At 47.2% G+C, this 22945-nt stretch overlaps 1 protein-coding gene and 1 non-coding gene across 3 annotated transcripts in view; one reads left to right on the forward strand and one right to left on the reverse strand.

Moving 5' to 3' along the window:
* Positions 1–22945, reverse strand: part of GALNT2 (polypeptide N-acetylgalactosaminyltransferase 2) — a 208148-nt gene that overhangs the window by 97486 nt on the left and 87717 nt on the right. Inside the window, exon 1 of one of the 2 annotated variants that reach the window (XM_012805913.2) lies at positions 8834–8851. The exons of the other annotated variant lie outside the window; for it this stretch is intronic. The gene's annotated coding sequence lies outside the window, so the exon portion shown is untranslated. Of the gene's footprint in view, positions 1–8833; positions 8852–22945 lie in introns of those variants that run through there. 2 annotated transcript variants of the gene reach the window in all.
* On the forward strand, positions 5594–5699 carry LOC111725652. Its single transcript, XR_002773667.1, has one exon. It is a non-coding gene; the product is annotated as a U6 spliceosomal RNA (small nuclear RNA).

The raw sequence follows: 22945 nt of genomic DNA on the forward strand, positions 1-22945 counted from the left end.
CATGAGAAGGCCATGCCTGCCCCACTGGTACCAGGCTATGCTATTAGCTGATCTGCCCACACCATCTCCCTTCTTGGGGGAAAATTATGTAGTGTCAGACAAGTGTGAACTGCTGAGATCAGAGCAATAATGATGTGGTTTGTGGGGGCAATGTTGCAGGGAACTCAAAGCCTGTGATCTCATTTCATATCCCAGGATGGAGAACCATCTCTGCTGCCCTCAGAGGAATACTGACACTGAACGCAGAATGACAAGCCCACAGATGGACAGCTGCTTCAGGAAAACAAGACCGGGAAAGTGCGTTCCCTTGGGGGAATTTCACTTGAGGTCTAGGATGTTCTGCCACCCAAGTCAAGAAACATGCAGCAGGCTGATGCTGCTTGCTGCCCTCCCTGGCTGTGCCACGTGGACCAGAGTGCTGGGTACCAGTTCTCCAATGCTACTCCATCACCATCAACAGGGTGCTGTTCCTTCACCCTCCAGATGAGGAAAGAAAGAAAGGTTGCATGACTTATTATGTTATCAAATGCTACAAAACAAATCACGTCAGCTACAGCTGTAGTGTAAACAGTCGACATTTACTATCTCCCACAGTGCCCAGGAATCGGGAATCTGGATGGTTCTGGCCTACAGTGTTTGACGAGGCTGCAGCTGAGATGTGGTCAGCGCTGCTGGTTGCCTCCACAATGGTTTGCTGGCATGGCTACTGCCAGCAGGCCCGGTCCTCAGCACAGACCTGTCCATGGGGCTGGGTCAGGCCTCCCCACACAGCAGCTGCTTCCTCCAGAGTCAGTGACTATGGGAAGCAGGGCAAGGATGGGAAGAGTCCAGGGAGACTGAGAGATGAGCTTGGAAGATGCCAGCATGCCTTGAGGACCCAGGCTTGGAAATTACTCAGTCACTTTGCCAGTATATTCACTATGTCCAGTCCAGCTCACAGATGGTAGAAGGTGGAAAATTAAGACTCCACCTCTGAGAGGAGGATTTGCAAAGAACTAGTGAATATTTAGAATATTCTAAAACCACTGTATTTACATATGCCTGAAGACTTGACATGGCAGAGATGAGGCCAGATCATGCCAAGAGGTAGAACCTACTCCACCCAGATGGTGTTCACGTGGGGTGCTGTGGAGGGGCCCAAAGTTGGGTCACAAAGGGGCAAATCTGTACAGTAAAAGTGTTTCATCTCACATGACCTCTTCTCCATACCCAATATGAAGACTGTTACCACCTATAACATTTTCCAATCATGAAACACCTCTAAAATAAACATACACACCCCCATCAAACTACATAACAGAGAATAAACGTTACGTGAACTGCTAAACCATCCAAGTCTGCCTTCATATAATTTAAGTGGCTAACACTGTATTTGTTAACAGAGATATAAAAATATTACTGTAGGAGAAAAAAGAAAATAAATAGGCTGTTTTTAATCTCCCTTTACTGAAATACATATTACCACTATGAAATTATTTCAGCTGACTAGACCATATGCTCAAAGGCAGATTAAGTTACCAAAAATATCATCTGAATGACTGCTTGATTCCCTTCTCATCAACTCTCTACTTCTCACTGTTATTGGATGACTATTAGTAATTACCACCACAACCAGTCCATATAGCAAGACTCAAATTCTAAAAAAAAGCCAGGTTGCCAAGTAGCTCAGAAAGATGCAATAATTTATATTTCCACAGCCCATTTCTTAAGAGGTAAAAAGCACACTGCCAAGCTAAGACAGTATAAACTAACTAAACTATATTCAGATGTGGTGGTTTGTGCCTGTAATCCCAGCACTTTGGGAACCCAAGGTGGGAGGATCCCTTGAGGCCAGGAGTTCGAGACCAGCTTGGGAAACAACACAGTAAGACCCTGCCTCAAATATATATATATATGTTTTTTGTTTTTTTTTTAAAAAACAAGCTGAGAGTGGTGGCATGTGCCTGTAGTCCCAGGTCTTCCTGAGGCTTGGCTGGATACTGCTTCAGCCCAGGAGTTCAGGATTGTAATGTTCTGGCCACTGCACTCCAGCCTGGGTGACCAAGTGAGATTCAGCCTCTAAAAGTAATTAATTTAAAACTGAAATACCATTTACTTGAAAGGTAATTTTTAAGAATAGACTTAGCTTCCTGCTAAAGACATTTCGTGACTAAGCATTTTCACTATAAAGTGATCTATAGAGGAACAGGAGGGCTATTTTTTGTTTCTAACTCTTCAGGGTGGGTGCTCCAACCACAGTAGTGGGGGGAACGATTCTTACGTCTTCTCACAAGAGGAAGAGGAAAGCTGCAGCTATATTCTATCATAACCTATAAACTTCTACTTTCCAAAGTGTATGTGACACAACAACCAACTGACAAATGTAGTTTTAACTCACTGGGAAAGCGTTATGAAAAGAGAACAGGAGAGCAGCTGGGGGCAGAAGACAAAGCCCTTCCCAGCTGCAACTCCACCTCCTGTTCCACACTTCTCCACTCTGACTAAAGCAGATTCTCTTAGAGAAATGATAAATTTTTGCAAACTGGACTAGAAAATGTCTTTTTACCCACGCCAAAGGTGTTTTAGAAAGTTCTTTCCCCTGTGCCTTCTGTAAAAATCAATTGTATTTAAAAATAAAACAATAGTTTTCTTCCCAGGAGACAGTGTAGTAAGTGGGAGGAGAGGTGCTGAGGCAGCCGAGCAGCCAGCGAGGACAGGCAGGTGGCACCCTCACTAGGCAGCCTCGTCCTCAGCCGTGTGGCACCACCTCTCCACCCACCTGTAAATTTCAGACCCCTGCTCCTCCACCTCACTCCACACAATCACCACCAGGAATCCTCCCCATGCCTGGCCACACGCTGACTTCAGGGTCAATACACAGGCAAAGCCACTTCCCCTCTCGGCCTCAGCTCACAGAGCTGTGCTGCCATCCTACACTGTGATCTCTGATTAAACCCTCCTACTCAGGGCCGAACTGCCATACAAGTGGCTCCTTCCTCAGCCACATCTGTATTCACTGAGTCAGAAATGGCTACAAATCTTGAGTCTCTCTTGAAGAGCATCTCCAGGAGAAAAAATGAGTCTTGGAAGGACACACCAAGAACCCCAAGGGGACCAAGAGTTAGAAAGGAAGTAGAAAATTTGCAATTAAATTCTCCTCTCTGCCCCTTTATCTCATCACAAATAATTGGTTGAGTTTGGCCCTGAGACAGGATGAACGTGTCAATGGGGACAACCTGTTAGATCCTTTACCTCGGGAACACTTATTTAATATGTCCACTCTTTGCCTTCAACATGAGACATGAGAGAATAGAGAACACTAGACAGACAGACCATACTATCCCAACACTTGGCATTACAACATGGGCTGCAAGTGTCTCACTCTCACTGTCTTATTTATGAGCCATAGGACAAGGCATAAATTAGTTCGACCTTATCAGAAAGCACCCAACATCAAGAACTAGAAAGATGCTTAAAACCTTTAAGCCAAGAAATCTCACTTCTGCAAATCTATTCCAATGAACGAACCCAAGATAAGGACTAAAATGGTGTGTATGAATACTGTAGCACTATTTATAGAAGGGAAAAAAATAGAAGAAATTTAAAATATTTACCAATAAAAGGTTAATTTATATTACATCCCCTTAAAAGAATATGATGCAACCATTAAAAAGTATAATTGTAAAGATCACATAGCCACATACAAAATGCTTATGTTAAGTGAAAAAGCAGGAGATAATTTTTATGTACACAATGAAACAACTATATAAAAATATGTATCCATATGGATTAGCCTGGAATGAAATGTACTGAAATAAAAATGATGGTGTTAGCGTGGAGAATGATGAGTGTTAACTCTACTTCCTAAGCTTTCTTTCATGTTTCAAAATTATCTTCATGAATAATTTAAGAAATTTAGCACAGACATGTTAAAGTTGGGATTTCGGCCCTATGCAGTATTTCCCATCATGATGGCATCATGACAGATGAGCACACCTGCTGGAGGCCAGAATGCTACCCCAAGTCAAAGGGGAAACTCACAGGGGGAAGAGGACCTGTTCTGAGAAACAGGTGCGATCGGCCCCTGCTTTAAAGATTTGAGGTCAGAGCATGTCTCTAGAATCCAGGGAGGCTCCCCTCCCTTCCGCCTCGCCCAAGAGCCTAGGCAACAGCTCCAACAGGCCTGCTGAGGGGCCTGTATCTTCTGTATGCATCACTTTCTCTGCTGAATCTCTTGTCTTCTCCAAGAAACTAGTCAATGGAAGACCAAGTGAGCCTATATGCTATGGCCACAGTCTGCGCTAAATATTTAAAGGGGATCGTGCTGGATGCTGGCAAGTTCACAGGCGACCATACGCATAAAGAGAGAAACCAAAGCATACATCTCTAGGTGCCAACCCACCTCCGGTTTGACTGCCTCTTCCCCCCAACACAGAACATGGCAATAATGACAGTGACACCCCTCCACAGAATAGACATTTTCTGGGGATTTCCCATGTGCCAGGTATTGGAGGAGTGCTATACGTATGCTGCTTCAGATCATGTTATGGATCTATTCTTCACAATATTCTTGAGGTTCACAGTGTTAATGCCCCCATTCAAAAGATGAGGAAAGAAAGACCCCAAAAAGCAGAATCTTGGGCACATAGCAAATAGGTCGTGTATCTGGGTGTCACATCAGGACATGACCAGCCAAAGTCCAGGCTCTATCCCCCCTGCCAGGCCAGTTCTGGAATAGACTGACTGACCCAGCGCCCAGGTCGTTAGGCAGGCTCGATCTAATAAGGTCATCTACAAGCAGGGACTGGCATAAGTGTGGCCCACAAGTGTTCGCTCAGTACATGAGAAATGCCCATTCCTCCTCTTATTTTCTCTTATCAACTTTAGAAAATTAGTCTCTTACTGATACCTGCTGTCCATGGTGGCTTCTCCTGTCCACATACTTCATCTCATTTCATGCTAATGGGGAAGCTGAGGAGAAGGTGATTTGCTGTGAGGAGCTCAGGCTTTGAAGGAAAATTCAACTTCTGGCGCTCACACCAGTAAGAATCACGTTCTCCACGCAGGGCAACGATAGAAGAATTAAACAAGTATCATGTATGACAATGCTACCTACTCAGGTTCTGATAACACAGGAGGCTCGCCACACAACCGAGCCCCACAGCTACCTGCTAAGTGTCACCTCACTCCCCTTCATTCCTGAGAAAACCAAAGCACAAGAGGTCACCTGAGTTACTCAGAAACAGTCACTAATGAGTGGCAGAGCTAAGATTAGTCAAAAGACTTCTTTTCACTGCACCTCCGACCTCAGGAGTCCATGGAAGTCAGGAGTGGACACTGGCCACCAAGATGTGCTGGCCCCAGGAGGTTTGTCCCACGTAGTGCTTGGATCTCATCTGTTTGCACATTAGGGTCTGGGAACTTGACAGTCCCTTTTGACATAGTTTACTTATTTTTTAATGCTGATTCCTTATTCTCTGTAAGCCAAAGATTCATGCAACCACTGGCTTAGAATAGCAGGGGTCAAGAGGGACTTCCCCTCAGCCTTCTGAAGGTTCACTAAAAAATCAACTCACAAAAGGCAGATTCACTAGAGAAATGACGCACAAATTTAGCGCTTACTTTGGCAGCATATATACTAAAATTGGAACGATACAGAGAAGATTAGCTGGCCCCTGCACAAGGATGACACGCAAATTCGTGAAGCGTTCCATATTTTTATAAAATTTAGTGTTAAATCAAAAAAAAAAAAAAGAAAAGAAAAGACACGCAAATTTATTTAACATGTATACATAGGGGCCTTCAAAACAAGACCCAAAAGATACAGGGGAACTTGTCCATTTTTATGCTTAGATTCATCAAAGTATGGAAAGTCACATAAAAATATGATGGGACCAAAAAACAAAAAGGTAACAGACTGAACAGAGAAACCCAATAAAGCCTGTCTTTCTAGATGCTTCTTCTTGGCCTCTCTGAGCACATGCATCCATTCCTTCTAGGTAAGGGGCAGGAGCCACACTGGAATGGGGTCTTTACCACCTAACTGCATACCCGAAACCTCCCCAGCTGCCCCCAGACTTTGGTATGGCGTTTGCGAGCCAAGGTCAGAGCAAAACGTGGGCCCCTCCCTCTGAGGAACTGTGACCCAGTCGCTTTACATGTCTTCAGGAGCAGTGGGAATGCCACGCAGAGACCTGGGAAAGAGGCCAGACAGCTGGGTGCTTTCTCAGGTGGCCCAGCCTAACCAGGAATGCTCCTTCCCCTGATTCTTAGTAAATCAGGGGAGTGACGAACATTTGACAGAGAAACAACAGAGGTGCAAAGCTAAGAAGTCCCGTGGCATTAAACGTGTTGGGGAGAGTGACAGAAACCTCACCCCACATCCCGGGTGAATAAAGCCTCACATCAGCAGCAAAGGGCTGCGGCCAATGGTGAACTTAAAAGCGACGTGCAGATGACAGGTTAAGGGTGTGTGGAGTGCCCTGTCTCAGCCACTGCTGCCTGTCTCATCTGAAAGTGCTGAAAGTGTGTCTGACATCACAGACACACACCGCCTGCCCCTTCACCCACTTCAAACGTCTGATGGAAGAATAAATAAGTGAGGTCACTGACGTCCAAAGCCGCACGGGGCTCGGGTATCTCTCAGAAACACCAAGGCCCAGGCTCAGACCTTGTTGCCAGCTATTCACAGTTTCATGTGTAAATGAACAAAGGCTCTGTCGATTATCTGTCCAGCTCACTGCCAGTCTGACAGTGCAGAGACTTTATCTGCCCTGGAGACAAGAGGGCATAAAACCCAGGAACTTGGATCCAGAGGCTGCTGACTCACAAGCCCGCGGGTGTACATGGAGGGAGAGTGACCCCCAGCCCTTCTGTGTGGCAGGGCAGCTGGGCTCTGGGCCCCGCCAGCCACTTCCACTCAGTAATGGCATCACAGGCTAACAGCCTTTTGCTGCCCACAGGCTGATAATGTGTCTCAGGAGGCCTTTCACTTATGCATTTGCCATTCTTCCAATACAAAAGTTGGCTTTTCTGTGCCTTAGTTTCCCCATGTCTAAGAAAAGGCAGTGTATGTATGTCAGCTCGAGGCCTAAGTCTCTCTAGAACTCCTCCAGGGGTAACTGTGTTCAGACCTCACCCCAGGCTGGCCTCTCTGGCCTCTCATCTCCCTGCTATCCATCCCTGCCACACCATGAAAGTCCACCTCCATCCTGCTTCCCTGCTGCACAGACTCCTGAGGGCTCTGTGTGTCACACCACACCCTGAGCAAATACTCCCCTTTCCTCCAGAGGGGCAGACTCCCAGGCCCCGTTCAGCCTCACCCCTGCCCAAGGCAGCCTGTTCCCACAAGGCTCTCCACATACATGCTCCTTCTCATTTCCTCAACTTGGCTTATGATTATTTTCCCCAGCTTTTAAACTAAAGTATAATTTACATACATCAAAAATCACTCTCTTCATGTACAAATCTGGGAGGTTTGACAGGTGCATACAGTCACACAGCCACCACCACAATCAAGACACAGAATAGCTCCCTCACCCCCAAGCTCCCCATGTACCTTTGTAGTTAGCTCCTCCCCAACCCCCGCTTTCTGCCATTCCCAGAATGTAACATACACAGAGTTACACCGTCTGTGGCCTGGAAACCTGGCTCCTTACACACGCAGTGTGTGGAGATCTGCCCATGTGGTTCTGTCATGCTTGTCCCTCTGCAGCGGGCAGGAATTCCACATGGACTACAACATTCCAGCACACGGATGGGCCGTACACAACAATGAAGTTGCTTCTAGTTTCTGGCAAATATGAGTAAGGATGTCATGAATACCCTGAGATACAAATTTCCATTTCCCACGGGTAAATCTCTAAGGGTGAGATTACTGGGTTGTGTGTGAGCCTATGGTTAACTTCATTAAGAACTGCCCACTGTTTTCCAAAGTGGTTGTACCAGTTTGCATTTCCACCAACAATGGGTGGGAGCTCAGTTACTCTGTATCTTCGCCTGCACGTTTTTCCTAAAGCCATTTCTACTAGGAGTATTGTTTTTCATATTTTTATTTTATTCTTTCTCCCTAAATCCATTTTACCAGGCATATAGGGACACAATGCAGCTTTTTCATTTGCTATAATTGTGCTTACTGCATGCCAGGTACCACACTCAATCACTCACACACATCTCAATTAATGCTCACTTTTACCCTGCATAGTAAGTTCCAGGGTTTTCTCTGCTTTTAAATATTTGTAAATGGAGGTGGCATCTGAACCCAGGTCAAATGGCTACAAAATGCACAGCTTCAGTAAGAGCTTTCCCTCTCTGGTTTCTCCATATTTGTTAGGCTCTGGTTCCAGTGTTATCTCCTAAGAGAGAATTTCTCGAAATCCTGTGACCCAGCCCAGTCTGACCTTGCCCTTTATTGCACTTGATCGATTCTCTGATTAGAGAACTGAAGTATTCTCGAAACAGCTCCTGTTTCTTATCTCCCATACAGCAAGTTTTGCTCCTCAAGGCCAGAGCACCGGTCTCCCACACCTTTGTTTTTCATCTTCTATGCTGTAGGCATTGACTGACATGGATCAGAATGTGAGACGGCATTCTGGAATCAAGGGAGGTAGTGTCTACAGAAGGCAAACGACACTTACTCGAGTGCCACCACCCAGAGTCCTACGCTGCTTTATAAAGCCAGAACCTCAGGCCATATTCTGCCCCAGCAAGACAATCAGAGTTAAGGCAATTTATCTGTAGAAAATATGATATGTAAGGGGCAAAGTGCAGGCCTCTCCCCACCCCAATTACTATAAACTGACCCATGACAAGCAATCATTAAATACCCAGTGTATAGAATACATGTAGAAAATACCTGATGACATTATGAAGGAAGATCAACGATTTCAGGAACAAATGAAGAGTTTCTTGAGTTAACCAGCCAATTAATATCCTTCCAGGGACAGGTGACTTCCCTAGGACGATGGTGCAAACCAGTGCTAATGCCAGAAGCGAGGCCTAAAATAACATTAGCAGACCTCAGCCTGTAACCGGAAGCTACCAGGAAGCAGCCCAACCAGCCTGACTCTACCAGCTGTTCCTGGGTCTGTTTCCCACAATGAACTTCCCCAAGACCCAGGAGCTGCGTCCTGGCACCTGTCTCTACTCTGCTCCCATCCCAGGGTTCTCACCCTCTCCTGACTCCAGCCCAACAATACCACCACACACAGCCAGCTGCATTTTGAACTCACAATTTGCTCCCCCACCCTAAAGAAACAAAAGCTCTGCTCCTCTAAGCCTGTAGGCTCCTCAGCCTTCCCTCCTGCCTCTCATCACCAAGCCCTGGCACCCCCCCCCCCCGCCCCCAAGGCCCCTGCTCAGGCCCCTAGCACTGACTCATAGTTTTTATGATCTAGATCCAATGGTTTCCTCCCCTTTCCATCTAGTAAATCACTACAGAATTTGCCTCTCTAGATCATCTACTCACCCATCCACCCATCTATCCATCCATCTGTTTTTCTTGAGACAGGGTCTCAACTCTGTCACCCAGGCTGGAAGGCAGCGGCATAGAAAGTTCTGGAATTACAGGCATAAGCCATCGAACACGGCCAGAATTAGCCCTTTTAAAGCAGGATTCTCATCTTCTGCTCAGAACTCCTAAGCAAGTTGTCTGGACATTACATTGAATATCTTAGTAGCACTAATAGCACCCTCCTGACCTGGCCCCCAGTATAATCTCTCTCTCTCTCCTAGCCAGGACAAGCAATTCATGATCTTCTATGGGTTCCTTCATCTGTGCTACTCACCGGGGAATCCAATTTTGGATTTATAAATGCCTTCTCTTAGAAATAGTCTTCAAATGGCAAAATCACCACTCCTTACAAAGCTGCCTGTGGAACTGTATTGGGAAAGTCCTACCCCATCACTATCAGCCTCAGGGAGGAGACCCTTCAATGATCTGACCATCCCTGATCTGTTTGTGAAGATCCTGGAACAAGCTACAATTTCATTATCTCGAACCTCTAAATTAAAGGCAGTTCTAAAACATGCTACAGGCTGAACTGCATCCCAACTTTCGGTTCACAGAAAGCCCTGCTGCATGACCACTAAGATGGGCTATGATTAAGGAGAGGCCAGTCTCTGCAGGTCAGTGGGCAAGGCCTGACCCGGAGCCAGAGAGAAAATCTGGACAGGATGCCAAAGGCAGCCAGAGAGAGAGGCAGAGGTAGGGCCTAGCATGTGTGGCTCCTACAGTTCCAGCCAGGACCCAAACAGGGACTGCCTTGAGATTTCTGCTCTACAGATATGGGAGAAAGCAACACCCTTAAACAGGAGGGACCCCAAGCACCTGGGAAAATACTCCCATAGAAACCACATAGAGTAAAGTCACGGGTGTACTGGGTGGGGGCCACCCCTGCCAGAGAGGACACTAAAGTTTGGAAACCAAAGTCCCAGACCAAGGTCCTACCTGGAAAAGACCCTGCAAAGTCACAGAAAGTCTTCACACTGTGGGTGTTAAAATATGAGAACCATGAGGGCCCTGGACAGCCCTGCCAGCTGGTAAATCCATGTACTACCAATTTTATAAGGTGAATTATGACAACCTGATGGGCACTCCCTGAATTAGTTTGCCCGGGCTGGCACCATAAGTACCCCAACTGGGAGGCTTACAGAGAGAGATCTGCTGTCTCCCAGTTCTGGAAGTCTGGAATCAGGGTGTGCCCAGGGCTACAGGGAGGCTCTGCTCCAGGCTCTCCCTGGGATTGTAGGTGGTGTCTTCCCCCAGCATCTCTGCTTAGTGCCTTCCTGGTAAATACCAACCTTTCTCCAAAATCCCCTCTTTACAACACCAGTCTCATTAGATTAGAGCCTGTGCTAATATCCCCATCTCCAAACAGGGTCACACTAAGAGGTGTGTAAGTTAGGGCTTGGTTGTCTTTCTTTACTGGAGGAACACCCTTAATGTGATTTTCAGAAAGGGCAGAATTTGTAAGTAAAGGCCCAAAGACCTCACTTGTGGCTGTGCGGTCACATTCCACCTGACTCCAGACTGTTTCTTCAGAAGGCTGGTGGCTGGAGGCTCTTCTCTTACAAGAATGTGTCTCACACGGTAATAAACTTACACACAGTGTGACGAAGGGCCTATGTCTTGACACAGGGTATATGGCAGCTTGACCTCTGATAGGACTGAACAGTAAAATACTTAAAATGTACAGAATGTACATTCCTACTGCACAGCAGGGCTACATTCTTGGCCTAACACCACAACAGACACTCTAATTGTGCAAGCTCTTTTTAAAAAGCATTGAGCCCCTCAAAAGCTAATCTGACAGAGACTTATTATTCTCTCTAAATAATGGGTGAAAGGAGAAACCATTTCTGAGTCATTATAAAGCAGACATCCAGGCAGACAGGCCCACACAATAAATCTGCAGGAAAGTCCCTAAGAGGAAGGGGCACCAGCAGCTTTCTTTGTTTGTTTGTTTTTTGGGTTTCTTACCAGTAGTTTTTATGAATATATCAATTCCACCAGACTCTGGAGAAGGCAAGAGATTGACTGATAAATGCTACCAAGCAGAGCCCCTGGGAGGCTGTCCCCGGGGGCCTGGAGTGAGGACAATGCCTGTAATCCATCTCAGAAGGACCAGCACAGGGCCTGGCCAGACAGACTGAGAGCACCATGTCTGACAAAAGGAACTTTTCACAATTGAGACCTTTGGGTTGGAATCAAGAAAAGAACACAGAGGTGGGGGCCCCAGAGGGTATTTTGGGAAGACCGATGACTGGCAAATTTAGAAGGCCTCCTCAGACAAAACTGGATGTTCTTTACGAATCAGTTTCCAAAAGGACTAAGGACATCAACACCAAGGTCACTGTAAAGCTTGTTTCTGCATAGAAAGGACTACAGATTTTGTTTTCTCTCTTTCCCTAACACATGAAAATGGACTTACTGTGATTAAAAAAAGAAAAAAAAAAAGGTGGGAAAAGAAAGACCTTTAAAATGTTAAAGGACAAGCCCTTATAAATGATTATTTAAATGCACATGTGTCAAATCTGAATACAGAAATACTTCTGTAAGTAACGAAAAGAGAGCTGACAGGTAGTGGATGTTTGAGTTTGTCCCAGGCATAGCACTGGTCCTATTTATTTTCATTATCTTATTTAGTTTTATTTCATTTAAATGTATTCAGAACTCTCACTGGATTAAAGATCTAAACTTAAAACATGAAACTATAAAAATACTAGAAGTGCAGGGAAAACTCTTGAGGAAATCAGCCTGGGAGAATATTTTATGAGGAGGACCCCTCGGGCAATTGAAGCAGCATCAAAAATACACAACCGGGACCTGATCAAACTAAAGAGCTTCTGCACAGCCAGGAACACAGTAAGTAAAGCAAGCAGACAGCCCTCAGAATGGGAGAAGATATTTGCAGGTTATGTCTCAACAAAGGTTTAATAACCAGAATCCACAGAGAACTCAAATGTATGAGCAAGAAAAGAACAAGTGACCCCATCTCAGGGTGGGCAAGGGACTTAAAGAGCAAATTCTCTGAAGAAGACAGGTGCACGGCCTACAGACACATGATAAAATGCTCATCATCCCTAATCATCAGAGAAATGCAAATCAAAACTACTTTGAGATATCATCTAACTCCAGTAAGATTAGCCCACATCACAAAATCCCCAAACCAGAGATGCTGGTGTGGATATGGAGAAAAGGGAACACTTCTACACTGCTGGTGGGAATGCAAACTAATACATTCCTTTTGGAAAGATGTTTGGAGAACACTTAGAGAACTAAAAAGAGACCTGCCATTCAATCCTACAATTCCTCTACTAAGTGTATATCCAGAAGACCAAAAATCACATTATAACAAAGATACTTGTACCAGAATGTTTATTACAGCCCAATTCATAATTGCTAAGTCATGGAAGAAGCCCAAGTGCCCATTAACCCACAAATGGATTAATAAATTGTAGTATATGTACACCATGGATTACACGGCCTTAATTTAGAAAGATGGAGACTTTACCTCTTACATATTTACATGGATGGAGCTGGAACATATTCTTCTTAGCAAAGTATCTCTAGAATGGAAGAAAAAGTATCCAATGTACTCAGCCCTACTATGAAACCAATTTATAGCTTTCATATGAAAGCTATAACCAAACTATAGCCCAAGAGGAAGGGGAAAGGGGAGAAGGAGGGGAGGGGAGGGGGGAGGATGAGTGGAGAGAGGGTAATTGGTGGGACCACACCTATGGTGCATCTTACAAGGGTACATGTGAAATTTACTAGGTGTAGAATATAAACGTCTTAACACAACAACTAAGAAAATGCCATGAAGGCTATGTTAACCAGTTTGATGAAAATATTCTGAATTGTATATAAAACCAGTACATTGTACCCCATGATTACATTTATGTACACAGCTATGATTTAACAAAAATTAAAAAAAAAATACAATCTAAAAAAAGTGTATTCAGAGTACTGAACACAGTTTAGGCAACGGACAAAGTATCATGCTTTATTCGTGGTGGACAAAAATACTTACAGCCCGGAAGATGGAGTGACCTTCCCCAAACCTGAGCCAATGAGAAGTCCACAGACACAGGAAATGGGGTAAGAAGCCAAAGCCCAAGAAAGTAAAAGGGGGGGGGGTCAAGGAAAGTGAGCAGACAACCCCTCCAGCAGTGTGCCCAGAGCCCAGGATGGTGGTGGCACACACAACCCCTGCCGCTTATGACCGGGGGAACAGGAAGGCAGCCGCCTGACTGGGGACCCAGGTAGAGGAAGATTGTCCCATTCATGCAAAACATGAGTGTATGTGTGATCAGCCCCGTTATTCAGTTCCCTAACAGCTTCTCTTTCTTCTTCCCTCTTGGCTATGTACTATCCCAGGAGCTTTCAAAACTGTTCGGCCAAAACCCATAGTAAGAAATAAGTTTGACGTAAACATCCAGCACATATCCATGTATTTTTACAATATATACATATGCACACACATCCATCTATATGCAGTGTCATGAAAGACTACCTACTTTTCCATGTGTGGTGTGCTCTAGTATTTTCTCTTTCAGATAATTTTTCTTTTAAAGAAGGATGCCATTCTCCTAAATTAGTATCATGATCTGCTTAGTGGGTCATAATTTACAACCTGAAAAACCTTGCCCTAGTCTTTGAATGACTCGAGACTGAGATTTCGGTCCAGTGTTGGATGTATTTATAAGCTATGGGTCCAAGCTCGAGTCAAAGAACTGAAAAGGAGCCTGCCAGCCTGAGCTCTACAAGGCCTTCTTTCTGCTCATCCATAGCAAAAGACACCAGTGAGTGGCAGGAGCTCTGCTTCCCTCCCCCAGGACCATGCGGTGGGTGCAAGTAGGGCAGATCCTCCAGGGAAAGGCAATTCCGAGCAAATTCAAGAACTAGAAATTCTTCTTCCAGGGCCACCTTGGGAAGGCTGGTGCCCAGAGTCATACTGCTTTCTAAGGGAACAGCATTGCTCCACGAGAGAACACAGTCTGCCTTATCTCCACAGCACTGTGTGTTCTGGAGCCACCTAACACAATCTGGCCTGGCTCTCACCCTTGACTTCCTAAAAATTGCAGGCTCACCTTTCACCAGCAAGACGCTCCTCCATGTGCAGCCCCAGGCTGCACTGGCAACAGCAGAGTCGGAGACGCAACAGGAGGCTCTGCTGGGACACTTCCCCAGTGGCCTTTGAGATCCAGAAATTTGCAGGGGATAAGAGGAATGAGACAAGACAAAGAAAGGCATAGTGAGTGTCCACCACTCTGTGACTGCTCCGTTGGCAAAGCTACAAAATGCCATCCAGGAGGCCACACAACAGTCTGAAATGTATTTCCTTGAGAAAAACACTGTGTTCCAGAAAGCAACCCTGTAGTGTACTTGAAAGAGGGGAAGGGAAGTCACACAAAGGCATGAGACACAGCTGAGTCTATGAATCCAGGCATGACCTGGACTCTGCTGCTCAGAGACTACAAGACCTAGGGCAGGAAAAACAAAGGTGAAGTCCTTCGTACTCAGCAGTCTCCATCCAAAACAATGCAGGCTTACAGCCAAGCATTCCAAGCCCTGTTCTAAATGGCTATGACAATGTCCCCCATCATCTTCAAATGTCCCGGGGAGCGCTGAGAGCACCCCTACCAAATACCCCGGCAGCCCCACGGAGCATCACATACCAACACACCAAACAAAATGCTCCCAGTAAGAAAGTTTATGCCCAAGAAGACATGAGGCTTTTCCTTTCAGAATGAAGTAAGACATATGCCCCTCTCTGATTTCCAACTCAAACTCTAACAGTGACATCCATTTCTCCTGGGAAGGCTGTTAACAAAAACAAGCCATGAGGGAAGGGTAAGTTGAAGAAGTTGTTTTAATGTCTTTTAAAAACAGCTATTGGGGCGGCGCTGTGGCTCAGTGAGACGGGCGCCAGCTCCATATACCCAGGGTGGCGGGTTCAAACCCAGCCCCGGCTAAACTGCAACAATAAAATAGCCGGGTGTCGTGGCAGGCACCTGTAGTCCCAGCTACTAGGGAGGCTGAGGCAAGAGAATCGCCTAAGCCCAGAGGTTGCTATGAGCTGTGACTTCATGGCACTCTAATAAGGGTAACAAAGTGAGACTCTGTCTCTAAAAAAAAAAAAAAAAAAAAAACAGCTATTGGAAATAGTTACAAAGGTTCAAAAAAATTTTGGTTTTATCCAAATACCAGTTTCTAGAGATGTAAGAAGTATTACTGGCTTTTATGTGGGCCAATAAGCCTCTTCGGGGTGTTCTACCGCAGGCTAAGGTGAGCTAAAGCAGTGAATTTCTGAATAGAGAAACAAAAGCAATAAAGGCGGGTGGCTTATTAGCCACCCAAAAAGCTCGGGGCTCCCTGGCCCTAAGGCCAGGGCTGGTGGGTACAATTCAAGCCATGGGGGGCTCCAAACCCAGGATCTCTTGGGTCTCTGGCCTCAGCAGCTCCCTAAGCCCATCCAGCCATCCTCAGCCTGGAGACTGTCACATCATGTAACTGTCGATCTTTATCAGGGTAGAATTAATAAAATTAAGACACTGACCCAATGGGCTGTGAAATACGTGCAAGAATTAAATCCAGAGTGGGAAGCCCCAGAAGCAACCCATGTGTCAGGGTCGACTGATCTGATGGCCGCCAGAGACGCCCCGCTGGAACCAAGTAGTGATCTGCCTGGAGACAGCTCTGCCGGCCTCTGCAGGCTGAAACCTGAAGAGGCAGGGCGGCTGGACAGAGGCTTTGTGGCCAGTACTCATGCTATGCTATTCTAAGAGTAAAGGGCATCTGGCCACAGTCCCACCCTGGACACAGAATTATTCAATGTATCAGTCTGTTATATTTACATGGCTGAGATGGAGGAGCAGCCAAAGAAAAGGCTCCCCCTCACCTCATGAAGCTGACCAAGGCCACAGCATCACAGGACACACCCGTGCCCCGCCAGCAAGCAGGTCGTTTTAAGAAGTCTACTAAATCTGAGGGCCTCAGCCTTTTGTTATACTCAGGATGTCAAAGGGAGCCTGTGAGCCCTCATCTATGGTAGTAGGTCACTACTACAGAGATAGAACAGGAAACCTCCTTAACTTGGATACCAAACCCAGAACCACTGGGACAGTGTAACGTTCAGACGGCCAAAGTGGCAGCAGCCTGTGGAACAGAAGCCGGGTAAAGTGGCAGCCTCACCCACCCTCCAGGGACCTCCTGAGCCCAGGGCCCAGAACTCGGCTTTCTGTGACCCCACAATATCCCCCTCCTGGGAGAGGCAAGGTCAAGGCCAGAAAATAACCTCAGGACTCAAAAAACAAAAGTAGCAGCCTTTGAAATCAGACAACAAAGAAACAAGAAAAGGACAGAAAGACAGACACTGCCATGTTCTCACTTACCTAAATTCTGCACACACACACACACCCCCCCCCACCCCGGGGAAGCCAGCAGGGAGTGAGGGAGTGACAGGCACAGAGTGCAGTGGGGGGAGAAAGAATGCACTCAGCTAGAGCGGCCCACGTCACTACAGCCACAGAGACAGAGACAGACGCTAAGAGCCCTGACTACCAATACATCAGTGTAGGAGACTTAAACTTAGACCCCATAAATTTACACAAATAAGAAAAGGAGACAGGGAAACCAACTGGGATCCCCCCCCCATGACTGGGGGATGGAGCCCCTCTTTAGGACCGAAGCGTCTGCCCTCTCTGCAGCTCGGAGGGTGGGGAGGAATAAACCGGAGTTAAACAAGGGCTTTTCCAGGCCTATGGGAAGTGTGGGGTCCACCCTGTCACCCCTGACTCACAGATTTAGAAAAGGAATCCGCAGTCAGGAAGGTCAGCAGGAGACTGTTGCTGAACTACTCCTGTCCTGAGGAAGCCATCCCCAAGGCTTCCTGTCCTCCTCTCTGGGAGGAACGGGACCTGTGCGGTTGGACCTGTGCGGTTGGCGGGTTCTGCACATTCCAGCTTTGTTTATTTGGCTGTCCTGCAGGGCAGCCTTTTGCCACCACTCAGCTCTCAACCGGGAAGTACTCACTGTCTTTGTGATTTAAAGCTTTAAAAGGGGAAAGAAGAGGAGTCTGCCCACTGGGCCAAACAAGTACAAGTACATGGTTGAGTACAGGGGCCACACCTGTATCTGTTATCATCACAACTGTCCTAGAGGGCACACACAGGGAAGATGTCTGGAGCAGGGTGTTTGCCCTACAGATCTGGGCGGTACCAAAGCAGGATGAAGGATGCCTGGGAGGAGGAGGACAGGCTCCCCCAGTAGGGACCCTTCAGCCTTAACCTCCACAGAGCTCAGCTGTGCTACTGGCCAGCAACTGCTCAGAAATCAAGACACTATCAGCTGAAAACACAGGCTAGGATTGGCCTTGGCCTGAAGACTTCTTAAAAAGAAAGAAAAGAACAAAACTTCCAGGCCCAAGAAAGATCCAGTGGACAAGACAGGCACAAGACAGGGCAGGCAGTGTCCTGAGGGGACAGGTGGGACCACGCTCAGGATATGGCAGACCCAGCAGGGCCAGGGCTCCAGGAATTTCTGCTGGGAGTCGAGGACGGCAAAGTGCACATGGGCAAAACCGTATCTCAGCCCCCAAGTAGGTGGCTTTCTGCAAAACGAATGCTTAACAAAACAAAGTCACTGTAACTCACAGTCAATCTCAGAAACTAGGAAATGCCAGAAAAGGTTTTTAGGGTATTAGTTTATGGTCTGGGAACAACATTCTGGAAGGTGCTCTGACCCAGGATGGTGTGCGGAGAGCATTAATTTGAGTGCCCTCAACTGCCAGCTGCTCCAGTTCAGTGACCTGACACTTGCACCTGCCCTCTCCCCTGCACTGCCCAGCCCCATGGTCTCTGCCTCCTATTCCTCTAACTCTAGCCACCCCTTCCCAAGTCACATGGCCACAGCAGAAGGCCCGTTTCCCCTCTCACCTGGACTCTGGTGACAGACTCCCAACAGCCCACCTGCCTCTAGCCTGTCCTCCCCATGGGATTCCTCCTGCACAGTGTTGCCAGGGGGACACCCCCAAGCAATCCTGCAGCGCATGAAGTCTCAAGGCTCCTTAGCCCAGGACACCCGGCCCTAGTGATTCTTACCTCCACTCCTCACCAGTTGCATTTCTAGCCATAACCCTCTCCCCAGATGCTGGAGGCAGCACTGAGCTATGTGGGGCTCCCCACCCCAGGATTTCTTCCTGCCTTTCCCCTCCCTGGAACCTAGAACACTCCTGTGGTTTAGTTCAGATCACAATGCCCCGTAACCATTTGTTTCAGTGCCTTTCCTTTACCTAAATGTATCTACTCCCTGACAACAGTTTGCTCCCCTCTCATCTAAAATCCAGTCTATGGTGCCTGCTTAATAAAAGGCCCTGAGTATTTAAGGGACACAGGAGCAAGCTTCCCTAGGCAGTAGGGGCTGGGCAGCTGCGGGTGGGAAGGAGCCGGCAGTGGGATCTCTAAGCTGACCCCACCCCCAGAGGTTCAGAATCAAGGAGTCTGGGCTGCGACTACCAGCAGCGGGACGCTATGAGAACCAGGGTGAAGGCCTGCTTCACTCCAACCTGGTGGGGAAGGGACATGGACAGTAGCCATCGGATCCATATCTCTGTAGGAATAAAAATATTGTTCATAGTTAAATTTAGCTATTAAACAACAAAAAAAGAAAACTGGAGGAGGGAAGAGGGTGACAAAGCATAGGAAGATGTGAGTGGCATGAACAAGTTTCAGGCCTGGGGCCAAGATCAGCAGAGACTCCTTCCAGCCCTCCTTCTCCAGGACTCCCTAACACGATAAGGAAAAGGGAGGGAAAAATAATCACCCTGTCTTTCAGCAGATCAATTTCTCTACAGAAACACAAAGCCTGCAAACAGAAGTACAGACTGTCTTTTTCAGTCCTAGCCCAGGAAGAGGAGAAGAAAAAGTGCTTATTTTTACTCAAGATAAAAAACAGCTACAGATCAATAAGGACCAGAGGACAAAAAAACCCTCACGGGAAAGCAAAACCTCAAGGAATGCTAGAACCCTTTTCACTCGTGGTGCCCAAAGCAGCCTGCACAGGAGTGGACGCCGTTTTCTCTCTTCCCAATTAATCCCAGGATAATGAAAACCTGGGGGGCAAGCATCTTTAACAGGCACACTTCCCAGAGGGGTTGGACAGACAGGTGAGAAAGCACAAGTGCTACCTGCCACTTTCTCTGTAGCTGCGTCAAACGTGGTACTCCCAAGTCCACACAAAACCAGCACCACGAAGAAGGCCCAGAGACACCTGCATGGCCCCCGGCACTGTACCCAACAACACCCAAGGCACCTTGGACACCATGCCAAGGTAGGTGGCTTTCAATAAACAGGCTAGCTATAGATAAAAATCTCTAAAACACAAAACCAAACCAGGTAAACATCTAAGCCCAAACCTCAGCAGTGGAGACATGGGCTAAAGTGCCCTGGAGACTCTGAGCTGGCTGCCCTTCTCACTATCACCACAGTGCGAACAGAAGTGGGGACTGGCTTTGCATACCAGACATGCAGGTAACCAAGAGATACACAGGAAGGCATGACTTTTCGGACAAACCTCCTGGAATGGCTGGGCCTGCCTGCCAGGAACCTGAGCCCAGCCCAGCACCTGCAGACAGTAGGGGCTGGGCAGCTGGGGGTGGGAAGGAACTGGAAGTGCCGATCTCTGAGCTGACCCCACCCCCAAAAGTTCAGACTCAGGGGGTCTGGGCTGCGACTACCTGCTGACAAGCAGCACCAGGATGCTTTGAGAACCAGGGTTCAAGGACAGGGAAATGGGGGGTAGGGGAGAGAGAGACGGGGGGCCTCGATAGATGTAGTGATCTAAGTATAACATAATGAATGAGTCTGCAGACAGCACAGCAGGCAGACCACCCAGCTCTGCAGAGGCTGTCCGCAGAGTCCTGCCTGGGATGCCCCACAGGGCCCTCTCCCTATAGATCAGCCAGTAGAAGAGGAGCCCGACCTCACTGGAGACCTGTCCTCTAGGCCCACAGGCACATGGTCAGAGGTGGCCCAAGGTAAACATGGATGAACTCATGCTTCCTACTGTAAGTTTAGAAGCCACTTTTTCAGAAACACCACAACCTTGGCATAAAATTGACCACCTGCTCCTGGCATTTCATATGCCACCTAGTTCCTCTCCAAGTGCCCTAGTCTCTAACTAACCATTACACTCTCATCCCATGTGAGAACCTTGACACAGGTTAATGTCTCCCCTGAGGTAAGCGTGGCGAGAAGAATATCATTTGGGGTTTGCTTCAAAGTACACCAACCCCCACCCCCAGCATGACAAAACTTCAGTGGGTAGACAGGCATGAGAGTTCACAGCATCTAACTTCTTTAGATACTAACACAACACAATGTTTAGAGAAAAAAATACTAAAAGTCTACATGTTTATGACAACATAATTCTGGTGGCAATAAACAGAAAGCCCCCTTCTCATAGAGGCCAAGCGTTACTCTCAGCTTTTATTACCCAGTGCTGGGCTGATGACACAGCTGTGGTGATTTGGTTATATAGATAAACAGAGTCCAGTTTGGTAACTACAGTCCTCTTTCATTCTCAAAGTACCTATGTCTAGGCACTAAATCGCACAGTCACTATACACAGAGAGAGAGAAGGGTCATCTCTGGGACTCATGGCCCAGAAGGCAGCATCCCAACACCTGCTACTCCACCTGCTTGCTCTGCTTCATGGCCAAGTCAGAGCCATGACTGCCCTCGCTCTTCCCACACCCTCCTTGCCACACACGCCCGGGTACTGGTGAGTGGTATCCTAGAAGTTAAATATTTTCTGGCGAATTCAGGAGACATCATTCTCAATGTCCTAAGACTTAGCATCTCCATTCAAAAAGATGCTATTTTGAAACTTTTTCAGATTCAAAGGTTAGCAATTAGAGCTATTAATACTAAAACTCTTGATCTCTGACAAATGTCCAAATGACAGGAGGGCTGTCATCAGAGAAGAGCTGTCTACCAGTGAGCACCGTGACAGCTACATTCTGCCTGTCACAGCTGGGAGCATCTAGCTGTCTCTAGAAGGCATCCAGGTGCACGTGGCAGGTAAAGACAGCCCTTTGGGTTCTGAGAGCACCAGGAGAGTCTGGGAAAGCAGGCGCTTTATGAAGGGTATGGGCCTGACATCGGCCCACGTGGAGAGCAACGTGCTGCACAAAGCCAGGAGAGCCGAGGGATAAAGCGACGGAAGCCCGTTCTCCTCGGCACAGGCTGCGTCTGCAGCACCAGCACCCACTGAACTCCAGCAGGTCTCCCCACAGGTCTGAGGGTCACCACGGTGCCCGGGAGGATGGGTACATGTGCACACTCACACTTTAGTGCTGCTGTTCTGGCAAATGCCCTGTTTCTGCGTTTCATTCCTGTCTGCTGCTGCCAACAGCAGGCCATCTCTTACCCAAAAGTAACTACTCATTCCAGAGAAGCAACCAGGCAGCATATTCCCTTGACTTTGGGGATGTGGAAATTGAAAGCCAGAGAGAGTGGGACCCTGCCCAAAGCCAAGGTGCTCAACAGGGATGGGGTAAACAGTGTCCCCTACCCCAATTCTCAGAGCCCACTCTGGAAAAACACAGAGGCTCTTGCCTCCAGATTCAGGCTTTAGGAGCTCCAAAGCCAGAGGGGCAGCACCATTCTCTCTGCTAGCAGGGAGCCCATTCCCCTAAAAACCCTCGAACAGGGAGCTTACATACTGCTGCTCTAAAGAGCAGTTAGCTACAGATAAGAAAATGGGTCTCCTGCAACCACACCCCCCAGGACCCCAGGGGCTCATATCTTCCCTCCAGCACACACCAGGTATGCACCAACAGGCAGGCGTGTGCAGAGCTTGCTGCTGCAGCTGTACTCAGGATCTGATGCCAACATTACATTCTCAGTAAGACTTTAAGTACATGTAAATGTCGGTTTTTCACAATTGCTCTTTATATTGTGCGTTATCAGACAAGACAGTTATTTAAGGAACATGGGAAATGCAGAAATGACTGAGTGCAGCACTAATTATGGTGCCCTTGTTGCTATTTAAGTTAAATATTTCTCTACATTCCTGAAACTTCTAGGGTTTTTGGTACTAGAAAACACAGGGGGTACAAAAGTGAATGTAGGCAGCACATGGTCTTCAATCAAAAAACATTTGAAGAATGAAAAATAAATCTCCACTTAAAAGAGAATGTTTGGTTTAAAAATGAAAATCAAGAGGATAGTTTATAAGTGAATATTCAGAAAAACCTAGGCTCCCCAGTTGGGCCCACACCCCCGTCCCTGCAACTCCTGTAAGGGGACAAGAAGCAGCAACCAGCACGTCCCAGAGAACACTTAGAAAACAAGCAGGTGACTCTGAGGAGGTGCCTAGACCAGGCAACACCCTGACAGTGCAAGTTAAACTCTAGACTCCAGGACTCAGCAGCAGCCCAGCCTATCTTTTTCTTTCTTT

This window comes from Otolemur garnettii, unplaced genomic scaffold (genome assembly GCF_000181295.1).
Source record: "Otolemur garnettii isolate 467f Iridium unplaced genomic scaffold, OtoGar3 scaffold00045, whole genome shotgun sequence".
Taxonomy (NCBI): domain Eukaryota; kingdom Metazoa; phylum Chordata; class Mammalia; order Primates; family Galagidae; genus Otolemur; species Otolemur garnettii.